This window comes from Magnolia sinica, chromosome 18 (genome assembly GCF_029962835.1).
Source record: "Magnolia sinica isolate HGM2019 chromosome 18, MsV1, whole genome shotgun sequence".
Classification (NCBI taxonomy): domain Eukaryota; kingdom Viridiplantae; phylum Streptophyta; class Magnoliopsida; order Magnoliales; family Magnoliaceae; genus Magnolia; species Magnolia sinica.
This window is the reverse complement of record NC_080590.1, coordinates 52,479,481-52,493,515: the sequence shown is the minus strand read 5'-3', so window position 1 is coordinate 52,493,515 and position 14,035 is coordinate 52,479,481.

Sequence of the window (14,035 nt, the reverse complement as noted above, 5' to 3'; positions counted from 1 at the left end):
AATCTTGATTGTCCATCATCTATGCTATTGATCAGATGCTTAGGATCATCCGATTGGTGTGATTTTTGCACCACGGCTTGTTCTTAGTTGTATGAAAGAATGGATGGCTCAAATTGATATTGGGCATCCCATGTGTCAATTCAAAGCCTTGAAGACGTTGTGGGGATGACAGCAAAACTAATGCAGGGGCATTTTCACATCGAGCTTGAGTGGGGTTGCCTGTGGGATGCAGGGGCACACTCGGGGTGGGCGGGGCCCACGGGAGAGGTCTCGTGTTTGAGACTCCTCATCGGGGTGGATTAATGCGCATTTCACAGTGGGCTCGAGTGGGGTAACCTGTGGGATGCGGGGACACACTTGGGGTGGGCGGCCCGTGTGAGGTGGTACCCATGTGATTTGGGGCCCACGAGGGGGGTTCGGCTGAGGTCCTAACCTATGAGATGGGGGGCCTGGGCTATGAGATAAAGGGATTAATTCACCATACTTTAACAGTTCGAGCTTTTAGATGCGCATTTCACACTGGGCTCGAGCGGGGTAGCCTGTGGGAAAAAAAAAAAAAAAAACAGATGGTGGACCAAAGTAGCCTCATTCATAGGGTTAGAATGATCTGATCAGCATGATTCTTGCACCATATCTTGCTCCTAATGGTACTATTGAATGAACAGCCCCGATTGATGATCGGGCTTTCCGCATGTCAATTAAAAGCTTTGGGGATGTTGATGTCAAAATCTGGACCACCCTCCACTCAATGCTGAGAGCTCGATCGAAACAGGCCCTGGCCTTGCACAGAAAGGTTTAAGAAAGGAGACCCTGGCTCAAACAGGGGACCCTCCAATGCCTAAGTCAGGCTAGGGAATCTGGGTCTAAGTAGGGTAATGTAGAGAGAGGGTGCGAGATCTTGTGCACCCGTTACAATGGTTTTCTTCAGTATTTATACCTGTGGGGCGAAGGGATCATGTCCGTCAATCTCGGCACGATTCGCTCAATCAAACGAGTGTCGCGCGTGCGGAGATATCGGCCGTTATCTTTGGATCGCGCGCTGGAACATTCTCCCATATGCCTTAATGGGGCGTATCTATGGGCGTGATCTTCGGGCACATCTATACTTGGGTTAGTCCCACAACTTGGTCTCCCGAGCCGTTGGTCGAACCTTACGATCGGGGTCCGTGGTTGGAGGGCGTCTTCAGCCTCCGAGATGCGAGTAGGGCTCAACTCGACCGATCCAGGACCGTAGTTCTTCGGATGAGGGCTCCAGACAAGAGCTCAGCTCGGCCAATCCAGGGCCGTAGTTGTTCGGATGAGGGCTCCAGACGGCCATGGTTCTTCGGATGAGGGTTTCAGATAAGAGCTTGGCTCGGCCGATCCAGGGCCATAGTTCTTCGGATGAGGGTTCCAGACAAGAGCTCGGCTTGCCCAATCCAGGGCTGTAGTTCTTCGGATGAGAGCTCCAAATGAGGGCTCGGCTCGAATTGCCCCGACTGTCTCTCCCCAGTAACCCTAGTTTTGGAATCATAGTTCGGAAGCAAGGCCAGACTTGTCACGATGTTCTCCTTCCGAGGCCCTACTAATCGATTCGGTTTGCTTGAGTCGATCCTTATCAGGTCTGCTCACATTTTCCCATAACAGGGGACATTGACAACATTCCCATGAAGCTGTAGACATTAGCAAAACCCTGTAAAATAAATCTAAATACTATTCTAAAACATATTAGGAAAAGATTGGTGAAAATCCAGAGGTACCAATCTCTCTAAATGTAAAGAAAACCACATGTATTGAGAGAGAGAGAGAGAGAGAGAGAGAGAGAGAGAGAGAGAGAGAGCAAAAATAAAAAAATAAAAATAAATCAAACAACCTAATAAAATCTAACTAGATAAAACATGCAATGTTCAATCTAATCAATTCTCTCAGCCTGAAAAACTCTATGTGGGGCCCCTTTTTGTCGATCCAAACCATTCATATAGTTGCCAGCAGGGAAAGAATACCCCTCCTAAAATCTCCCCCTCCCATCCCTTGGGAAGATCCAAACCATCCGTCCCTGGCCCCATTAAACATGCACCATTACCTGTAACGGTCTGTAGCAAGTTGCCAATCAGACCCACCTAGGATCTTTGGAAAGGAGATAGAGGGGCATGACCCCCAACAACGTAACCCACCCGTTGAAGAGCTTAAGAGTACCAATAGGTGGGCCTCAGATTACCATTGCTCGGTCGATCGGGGTTCCCACTACACCTCTATAGTTCCCATTACAGCGTGATCCTATCAATTTCCATGAGAATTAAGAACAACCCATCTCTCTAAATCTTAAAGAAAATTAAAAGAGACAGAGAGAGAGGGTAAGAACATGCATTGGTCAATAGCAATCAAGATGAAGATTCCAGACCATATACTAACAGAACCCAACTCAAAAATAAATAAAACAATGACGAGAACGAAAGTGAATTGATTCATATATAGATGTGAGTGTAATCCCATTTACCTGAGATTTGTGATATTGTATTCTGAGAAAGTTAGGAGAAAACAAAAAACCAAAAACCAAACGTGTGTGTATTTATAGCCGTGGCAGCAGCTGAAGATTCCGAAGGCGTTGGATGGAGTTTATGAGGGATTGTTAGTTTTATAAAAGGTCAGGGTGAGAAAAATTTGTACAGTCGCGTCGGACCCACTGCTCAGTTATCCACACCGTTAGTATGATGGGCCTCACGATGGTTGGCCAGTTGCGCTAAAAAATTAAAAATTAAAAATTTAAAAAAAAAAAAAAAAAAAACTTCAGGTTTGAAGATTCTGACCGTTGAAGAAGTGGCCTTTTATTGGTTGAATGTAAACCGTCGGTGCTAAGTATCTGTTTTGGCTTTTTTATCTGTTGAATGGGAACTGCTGGGGTCCTTGGTTCAGTGATCCAGACTGTTGGTGTGATGGATCTCATTGTGGATGGCCCATGTACCAAAAATCCCGCAGATTGAAAGATCCTAGCCATAGAATGTTTCAGATTTTCTAGATTGAATGTGAACCGTTGCCCTATTTCCTTACCTAACTCTGTCTATCTTACTCAACTATTGAAGGGTTAGGATTTCCCTAACTTAAGGAAATTTTTGGTGGATTGGCCCTACATGGTTAGGCCCATAATATCAACGGTTTGAATGAATGATCCGTGGGCCTCACTTGTACAGACTGACAACGTGAAGGGGACTGCTCGAGAGAATTGCGGGAGATTGTTGGTGTATGGACCACAAATAAGTGGCCCACCATCGATGGCGGATGAACATGTAAAAGTAAATTAAACGACGGTTAGGATTCTCCAGTTGGTGTGATTGCTACACCGTTTTAGCTATCATCAGTGGGGCCCACTGAAAGAACAGGTTCCACGGAATATACAAGATGGAGTTGCTCCCGCGGTGTAGCACGTGGCGACCTTAGCTTTGGGTCGGTCAGACGGTGAAAATCGAAAACCACCTGCCTCTTTCACCAGCCACGTGAAGTTCCCGTGGACGTAAGCTATGTGGGACGCACAGAGATTCCCATAATAAATCAACTCCGTTCATCAGATTAGCGAGACCATGATAGGACCTATGACGAAAATCAGGCAGATCAAAAACTCATGTGGGCCACACCACACAAAACAGTTAGAACGGAAACGTCCACCATTGAAACCTTACCGGAGTCGACCAGGATGTTTATATGCTATCCAAACCGTTCATACTGTTTTTACCACTCAGATAAACCGTTAAGTCCAAATATCAACTTCTGTGGAGCGTGCCTTGGCTGCGACCGGAACCAGCCACGTGGGTGGAACCCTGACCGTAAGGCCTACTTGTATGCATTCTATATCCACTCCGTACATATGTTTTGCCAGCTTATTGTAACGAATGGATGCCAAAGGAAACAAAGATCGTTTAATGCCCCACCGTTAAAAGGAAAACATAAATATTAACTTGATCCAAAAATATTATGACCAGAAAAAGATTTTTAATGGTCAAGAACTGCTGTTTCCTACGGTGTGTTCCATTTAATTTTTGGATCTACCTGATTTTTGGATTCCTTTACTATTGTTGTCTGCTAAGCTGATGAGTGGAGTAAATTTATCAGGGGTATGTGCATGAACCCCACGTGGCTTCCCATTCTCATTGTGGTTGAGGCACATCGGGCGCCTCATTTGAGGGACGCCAGTTGCCTGTGCTCCCCTTAGTAGGGCCACATCATCATGTTCATCCATTTTGTTTACCTGTGTTAGGAGCCTAAAAATGAAATATATTCGAAACTTAAGTGAGCCACATCCAGAGATTGTCGAGCGTACACCATTGAAACATTTGTGGGGCTGCACAAGCTTTGGATGAAGATGATATTTTTGCTTCCAGTTCATCGTGAACTTTAGGGGGTGTTTGGATCATAAAATTCGATGACATTAAGTGAGATGGAATTGCTTTTTACAATAAATGCACATGTGAGTAAATTGCCTCCTAATACCATGGGAGTGAGCGATTCACTTTATAGTGTTCGGATCATGTAGGATGTAGGACTTAAATACATATTTTGATTTATATAGTATTTGGTTGTACATGGAAAACAACTACAAATCTCAAAAATCATGTTTGAAAACTACAGTGAGAAGTAAGATAGGGCCCACCTTAATGTTTGCAAATAATTCACCTTGTCCATCCGTTTTGTAGATCATTTTAGGACATGCTACCAAAAGTCAAGCATATCCAAAACTCAAGTAGGCCATACGAGAGGAAAGAGTAGGGAAAGAATTTCCTACCATTAAAACCTTCCTGAGCTCACCTTGTTGTTTATATGTCATCCCAACTGTTTATAAGTTCATTCATGTCAGGATGAACTGACGACATAGAAAACTTTATCGTTATACAAAACTTTTGTGGCCATATGAATGTTTCAATGGTGGTCACTCAATCTCCACTGTTTTCTCTTGTGTGGCCCACTTGAGTTTTAAATCTACCTCATTTTTTATTGCTTACCCTAAAATGATCTTGTAAAATAGATGGATGGGGTGGATTTCTCACAAATATCAAGGTGGGCCCCACCTCCTTTCCCAGGGTAAAACCTTCTAGCTCATCTCATGCTTTTAGGAGGAAATCCCATGGATTTCGCAAATCCTGTTTGGTTCATCATAGGTTTCCAACATTCTATCCTGTACATGGAGTAGGGAGGGCTAGGGAGGGTTTTCCCCAATTCAACCGAGATTTGCAAAATCCATGGATTTCCTTCTAAAAGCATGAGCTAGGAAGTTCTTGCACTGGTAAGGGAAGTTGGCCCACTTGATATTTGTGAGGAATCCACACCATCCATCTGTTTTACAAGATCATTTTAGGGTAAGCGACTAAGAATGAGGTAAATTTAAATCTCAAGTGGGCCACATAAGAGAAAACAGTGGGGATTGAGTAACCAACATTGAAACATTCATATGGCTATAAAAGTTTTGTATCACGATAAAGTTTTCTATGTTGTCAGTTGTTCAGGCAGGAATGAACTTATAAATGGTTGGGATGACATATAAACATCAACGTGGAGCTCGGGAAGGTTTCAACGGTAGGAAATTCTTTCCCCACTCTTTCCTCTTGTATGGCCCACTTGACTTTTGGTAACATGTCCTAAAAGGATCTCACAAAATGGATGGACGAGGTGGATTACTCACAAACATCAAAGTGGGCCCCACCTTACTTCTCACTATAGTTTTCAAACGCAATTTTCGAGATTGGTAGTTGTTTTTCATGTAAAACCAAACACTACATGAATCGAAACATGTATTTAAGTCCTACATCATAAATGATCCAAACACCAAAATGAATAGCTCACTCCCATGACATTAAGAGACAATCGATGAACAAGTGCATTTATTGCAAAAAAGTAATTTCATCCCACTTAATACCATCTAATTCGATGTGTCAAACACCTTCTTAGAATGGCATATAAACATCATTGGGATGTCATATAAACATCACAATGACTTTGTAGAAGGTGTCAATAGTAGGTATTTTTATTTTCATTCCCCTACTTGAGTTTTGAATTGCCTTAATTTTCAATAATGTCTCAACATGAGTTAGCAAAATAGATAGACAAAATCAATTTCTCACAAACATCGCCCCATGTTAGTTGGGCCCACTAAGTGTTCGAACAAAGCTGGCTGCTTAGGGGGTGTTTGGATCGTAAGTTACTTAAGTTATTTATGCCTTAAGTAGCTTATCTTGGTTTCTACTTAAAAGTTGAAGTGATTAAGCACATCTGAGTAAAAAAGTTACTTATAACTAATCTTAAATCAAGGTTTCTCATCTCAAATAAGTTACTTATCTACCGTTGTAAGTTAAAAAATAAAAAAAAATAAACTTATTAGGTGATATCCAAAAAGGACCTTAGTGACTTTGGAACTTAAGATAATTTTGGAAACTTATTGTAAATTACCTTAATCTTTGGACCACTTAGGTCAATGGTAAATACCTAAAATCTAGTTTCATTTAGGACATCAAAATTCATCATAATGCTTCATATGCTTAGCAAAATATCCTTGGCACAATATAGGTGGCAAAACATTATATTAGATTTCTCATTAGGATTGATAAGAAAACTTTATTCTAGCTATGTTCATGGTTGCTAGAGGCAAGACTCATGCGTCAATATAATCCTCAAGCTATCAATGATCTTGGAATGGGAATTTCCACTCATGTTTCCCATTTCATTGTCAATGGTAACTGGTCACTCCTAATATATAGCCTCAAATGAGTACATGGAAATCTTCCTGAGTTGTATATATGTGCAATTGAGTGAATGGAAATTCAATGCTCATTTCAACCTAAGTATTACATCCTGATTTGGTGGATAGTACAATCAGACCACATGATTGTGGGTCCATTCAAAGATTGCACATGTATGGGGTCTACAAACTGATCGAACAACTTATGGGGTCCTTAGGTATGATCTGATCACCTGTGGGGTCCAACAATCTAATGATCTTACCCAATCAACCAATAATCTTTCTCCTCAATTGTCTTTGTTGCAATTTGTCTGGTAACAATCTATTCGGGTACAACATTTATTGTACTGATTTCAATGAGCTGTCATCTTGATCTCTCATGGATAAAAAAAGAGGTACATGTAACAACCCAAACTTTTCAACACCTAAGTATTGAAAGTTCTCGAGTGTCACCATGAAGTTTAACTTAATATGGACATGTGTATGGTACTAATTTAACTATCATAACCTTACATCTATTCTCCAATATAAATCTGACCATTGAAAATTATTTTCATGTATAGATCAAGCCATTAGACCGTTGATTTTAAGACAAGATCATCATATGTCCAAGTACTTCCACTTGTCGATCATAACCAACCGTTCAACCAATTGTCCATTGATAGGTAAAGATATTTGACCATCCACTTTAATTTTCGACTACCTGATCATAGTAAACTAATTACTTGATATCTGCATCCGCTCGTACACATATCAAATTGAAATTATGATCTATTCATCTTGTTCACTACCTATGAATATGCTTAACTTACCATGAAAACTACAATCTTATAAACTTACACATGTGAACAAGTCACTTGAATTTAACGGTATACATGTTTTACCTCTTGATCACTCCAAAAACCCACTTTATGATCATCTGTTTATAAAACTAACCGTACACCCACTTGCATAAATGATCAAAATACTAACCATTAAGTTTTTTTTATTTTTAACATGTCATCTGACCATCTATTATGTTGGTTGATATATGTACATTCTCTTAATTAATTTAGTTAATAATCCTTTATTCATAATTATTTAGATGTAAGTTCTTTTCTAAGAATTACTTAGAAACTTGCCTATAACCATGTAAAACCATTATATTTCCCAAAACTCTCATATCAACAATAATTATGAAAAATGTCATTAACCTAGACCCTTGAATTCTAGATTACGTGGTTCTCACGATCCGTTTGATGCGAAATTTATACCATACCTATGTATCATAAATTAATCATACATGTCAAGTTTTAACCCTTAGATCATTGTAAAAGTGACCAAAAAATCAGCCCCTTAATCGTTGATTTGGTCTCGAACAGGGGTGCAGGATCTAAAGGAGTCTCGGGTGTGAGAGCATGAGGCTTAGGTGGGGGAACGGGAACTACGGTGGTGAAGCAGGAGCCGCACGGGTCGCTCGGGCGCCTCGGGTGCCTCGCCTAGGTGGCATGACCTACAGAAAAGAACAAAGGTGCCTATCAACTTTGAAAACCCTCGAAGGCTCAGACGTTAGGGAACTAAACCAGAAGGTTACGCACTTGGGACCTAATTGTTCTAAGCTCATATCAGATATGTGATGTTATTCTAGGTTATTCCCAAGTTATGTTTTGATATTAACTTCTGTCAAGCCCCAGACTTGGAAACCGGGCTCACAAAATTCTCGATCGCCGAATCCGGGACCAACAGGCTCTGAGTACCCCATTCTCGGTTCCTGGCACCCATATACCAGGTTCCGATCCTGAGATCATACAAGGAGGATTTCCAACATGCATTTATCTCATAAGAAGTATAACCATAAGCATAACCCACAAACAACAACCAACAACATCACCACATATCCATTATAATAAAAAACTTTAAGTACAATGCATAAGGGAAATACAATATCAATATCAAAAGCTCTAAAAGACAGCTGCATGCTCCAATCTCAATGCTGTTGCGGCGTCCTAGTGTCACCTGCACTCAACGATCGTGCATAAGCTTATAGAAAGCTTAGAGGGTGGTGTAAGTGTGTGCGCAAGGTAAGTGTCAAGTATACAATATTAGAGTAATGTGAAAATATGCTGGCATGCCCATGAATGCTATCAGTCGTACCAAGGCTATGCGATACAAGGCCTACATGGCCAAATGTCATATGAAAAATGCAACTCAAGCATGTCAGTCCTCATCTGAATCTACATATTAATACAATTCATCTTTGGAATATCAACGGGGTTTAGTACACTCTACACGAGATTACCGGCCCAACTGGACACGTAACCATGCAAGTGTAAAAGACTTCACGGTCCACCTGACCAGTAGTCAGACAATATCTACCCAGCATGTCAATAGCGGACCCATTTACGAGTTAGTCAAAGTCAGCCTAGCTTTGCCCCCTACCCTCTGGTAAATAAGCCCACACCCCCTTTCAACCAACCACGACATAGTGGGAGACACGACCTAATGATATTCGGCACTCATGCGCTCATACATCCATTCGATCTCGACGTTGAAGCATCCTCTTAGTACCATAAGGGATTTGGGACTTTCACCCAGGGACATCCATAGTGCCCCAGTGCTGGTAAAAAGTATTTTCGATATCCAATCCTGCCATCCACGATGTGCCTATGGAGGCCACAACCCTGATATTACTAGGGCATACAGTAATCATATCACACAAATGCAAGGTGCATGAGTCACTCTATCCAGTCATGCATCAATCATGCGCATACCGCGCGCTCATGAGGGGCAACTCCGTCTCTCAGAGAGTCCCATAAACAATCTGCCCAATGGCATATGCTATGATCAATCACTTCTCATATCAAGCATACATATGATGCGCATAGACATGAATCATGATGATGATATACTCTCCTCATATCGAGGATGGGCCTAGATGGCCTACTCATATCAAGAATGGGCCTAACAATTATGGGGGCCCAATGATTTGGGATAGCCCAAGAGGAGATGAGAATAGGCCTAACAATGGGCCTTAGGGAGGTGTACAACGAGGACATTTAACCACCGTTTGCAACGTGGATATTTAACCACCATTGCTCCCAAGGTGTGGCTCATTTGGGACCTATCCTATAATGGGGTCCGTGGTCCTTATAGTAACTAGGAGATAGATGGGCATCATGAACATTATCACACTCATCATGGTGGATTCACATATCACAATTGGGCCTCATATATATAATGCAATGGGCCATACATCACATTAGGCCTCACACAAGGGCCTCATAAGCATCACAATGGGCCTCACATACCTCACATTGGGCCTCATTACAAGGGCCTCACATACATCACATTGGGCCTCATCACATGGGCCTCATATACATCACATTGCGCCTCACTCAAGGGCCTCATATACATCACATTGGGCCTTACATATATCGCATTGGGCCTTATCACATGGGCCTCACATAAATCACATTGGGCCTCATCACATGGGCCTCACATACATCACATTGGGCCTCACTCAAGGGCCTCATATACATCACATTGGGCCTTATCACATGGGCCTCACATACATCACATTGGGCCTCATCACGTGGGCCTCACTCAAGGGCCTCATCAGGTGGGCTTCACTCAAGGGCCTCATATACATCACATGGGCCTTATATACATCACATTGGACCTTACATACATCGCATTAGGCCTCATCACGTGGGCCTCACATACATCATATTGGGCCTTATGGGGCAGCCCATGATTCAGTAAAAATAGATGGGCAGCGTGTACAACATACACATCAAGGGGGCCTGAACAGATCAGGTGGGCCCAGATCATACAGCAGGTGGGCCCTGCATTTACACAGCAGGTGGGCCCACCATCCATGGCCAGACGGTGAGGATATACAACACATACCTCAAGGTGGGCCCCACCCCCACACGTGCAGCACGTGTAGGGTGGGTCCCACGTCCAAAAAATGGACAGATGGCGTGAATACAACGCTTACATAAAGTTGGGACCCACGGCTGCTGGACAGCGTGGATAAAATACATAATGGTGGGTCCCACTTGAAATTTAGATCTATCTCATTCTCTTTGTAATGCCATAAAACGATCTCTACAGATGATTGGACGGTATGGATATAACACATGCATCATGTGGGTCCCACTGTCCACGTGTGGACAGCATGGACAGGAGTCCACACAGATGGACGGTGTATATATAATACATACATCACTGTTGGGTCCCACGGATGCACGGTGTGGATATGAAACACATACATCATGTGTGGGGTCCACGTCCATGGACTGGACAGAGTGGATAAAACACTTACATCACGGTGGACCCCACGTCCATCAGCTGGACGGTGTGGATGTAATACATATACATTTGGTGGGTCCCACCATCCAGTGGACTAGACGGTGTGGACTGCCACACATGCAGCAAGCCCCACCATCCATGATCCCATGGATGATGCAGATACAAAAGATACATTAGGTGGGTCCACACGTGTGGCCCACCAATCCAGCAAAATGGACGGACGATGTGAATACAACACCTACATCATGTGGGTCCCACCGTCCACGTGTGGACGGCGTGGACAGGCACATACATCTTAGCAGTCCCCACCGTCCAGGATCTGGACAGTGAGGATATACATCATATACATCAAGGTGGGTCCATGTGGTGGCCCACCAAAGTTTTGGATCAACTGATATTTGTGATTTCCTTCATCCAGGCCTGTCCAGACAGACAAGCAGCAAGCCCGTCCGCTAGACAGTCCAGCAAGGTGGGCCCATCTCGTGGACAACGTGGATAAAATTCATGCATCAAGGTGAGCCACAAATATGGGGAGAGAGAGAGAGAGAGAGAGAGAGAGAGAGAGAGAGACGTGTAATGGAGGGCTCCGCCACTATGAGCCCTCCTAAGATTACAATACATACATCAAGATGGGTCCCAATAGGATCCATACCATCAATCAGTAGGCCCCACTTTGTCCATCACTAAAATTGAAATCTAATCGTACAAAACACTCACCGATTACACTTCTTCTTAGTTCCTTGAGATGCTAAGCTCCTTGGCTTCTTCTTTGATGAAGGATGATTAAGATTAAGGGTTGGATTGAGAGTTTTGGGGTAGGAAGTGGGCCACACACTTGGCTTCTTTCTCTTTTCTCTACTTAGTCTTTTTCTCTCTTGGTTGCTAGGAAAAATGTTAGAGAATGGAATGAGTGAAAATGAAAGATGTAAGGAGAGAGGGATGGGTGTGTAAAAAGAATGACATGAGAGGTATGTGTTGTGTTGATTTTTGGATGAGAGAGTGATGGGTGTCATACCTTGTTGGTAAGAGAGGGATGGGCCAGGTATGGGTTGTGATGGGATGTACTTTTTTTGTGATTGATTGATTGATGTAATAGATTCGGTAGAGATTCTCTCAGGATTTGCAACGTACGGCGTTTCTTCGAGATAAGCACAGACCCATAACTCCTAAACTGGATATCGCATTGGTGCGCAAGACACGGCGTTGGAACCGCAGTAATGGTGTGGTCGCTATAGTACAAGTCTCGGGTCGAGTCGACTCAGATCTATGAGATGCGATTTAGGGTTGCGAGCAAACGCTGTCTACAGGTTAGAGGTTGCCGAAATTCAACGAGGATTGTGGGAGTCTAAGGAACGGTACAGACCAAGATACGGGCCTTACAAAATCACTTCGCAAGATAAAACATATGAAAATAGATCAATAAGTGTATTTATGTTCCCAAAACCAAAGAACAACAAGGAGGAAATTTGCAATATTTGACATTCACCAGTGGTGCACTATGTTGTGCATCACGATCCCTTCATATTTACAATACTAATTGAATTCCCCAGAAGTGAATTCTCCACCATTGTCTATCCTCAACACTTTCACCTTTTGCCCTAATTGTTTTTCTATAATCGCTTTCCACTGCTTGAAGTTGGTGAAAACATCAAATTTATTTTTTATAAAATAAACCCGCACTTTTCTAGAATAGTTGTTAATGAATATGACAAATCATGATGACCCTCCACCAAAAACCATAGGCATTGGCCCCCATACATTAGAATGTATATAATCTAAAACCATGTTAAAAACATGTTTCCTAGATTTAAAAGACAACACCAACTGTTTAATATATATATAATGCTTGCATATAATAAAATTAATACTTTTAAAAGTTAGAATTAAACAATAGTCAGAAAGTACATTCATGTCCCACTCGCTCATGTGGCCTAAGCCTGCATGCTGCATACGTGCAAACGTGAAATCCGCTACAGTTGTTGCATTTCCATCCGATAAAGTACTCCTGATCAACTTGTAAAGGTTTTTATTCCTTTGCGCATTCATGACTATGAGTGCCCCTTTTGAAACTTTAAGGACACGATCAAACTTGGTAAATTTGCACCCTACTTTCTCAAGTAGTAGCCGAGTCGTAGAATCTTATTTGCCATTATGTGTCCATTCATGTGCGGGCTACACACTATGTCATGAATTTCTTCTATAATCTTTTTAACTTCGAATTCTTCGATACATCTAAGGAGATTTTGATTATAGGATCACTTGTAAAGAATTCCACTGTTGATTGTGAACTATCTCGTCAAACATTGGATGGTTCGGTGGTCGGTTAATGTAGGTTCTTCCAGGTATTTCTGGCTTTCCAAATACCATTTGATGTCGATATACCAGGATTTATTGATACGGGTGGCCTCAACCTCTTCAATTTGCAGGCAGAAGGCAGGTTCTTCTTGAAGTTCAATTGTGAGCTCTCATTCTGAAGCACCTCTTGAAATCTCCAGCATTGATGCTAACGTGGTGAGAGAGTCTGCGAATTGATTCTTTGCTCATGGCATTTATGAGAAGGTGACTTCTTTGAATTCTTCTATCAGATTTCCGAGGTATACGTAATATGGTACCAACTTCTCATCTTTAGTCTTCCGGTCGCCATTGGTCTAGTTGATGATAAGTTGTGAGTCTCTGAATACTCGTAGCTTCTTTACACCAAAGATTTTGGCCTCTTTTAGATGAACGATGCAAGCTTCGTGATCTGTCATGTTGTTAGTGCATTCGAATGCTATTCGCCTAGAGATAGGAATTGGGACATCATTGGGAGAGTAGAGGATAACTCTGATTCTACTTCCCTTGGAGTTTGTTGCACCATCGAAGAATAGTGTCCACTCGTCTGCCTTTCTTTCTTGTTCCTCAATGAATAAAAAATCTTCACTAGGGAAGAAGGTCTTCAGTTACTGGTAATTGGGTAGTGAGTGGGCGGGCGAGATGATCAGCGATGGCTTGTCCCTTGATTGCCTTCTAAGTAACATAGGTAATGTTGAACTCAAACAGAAG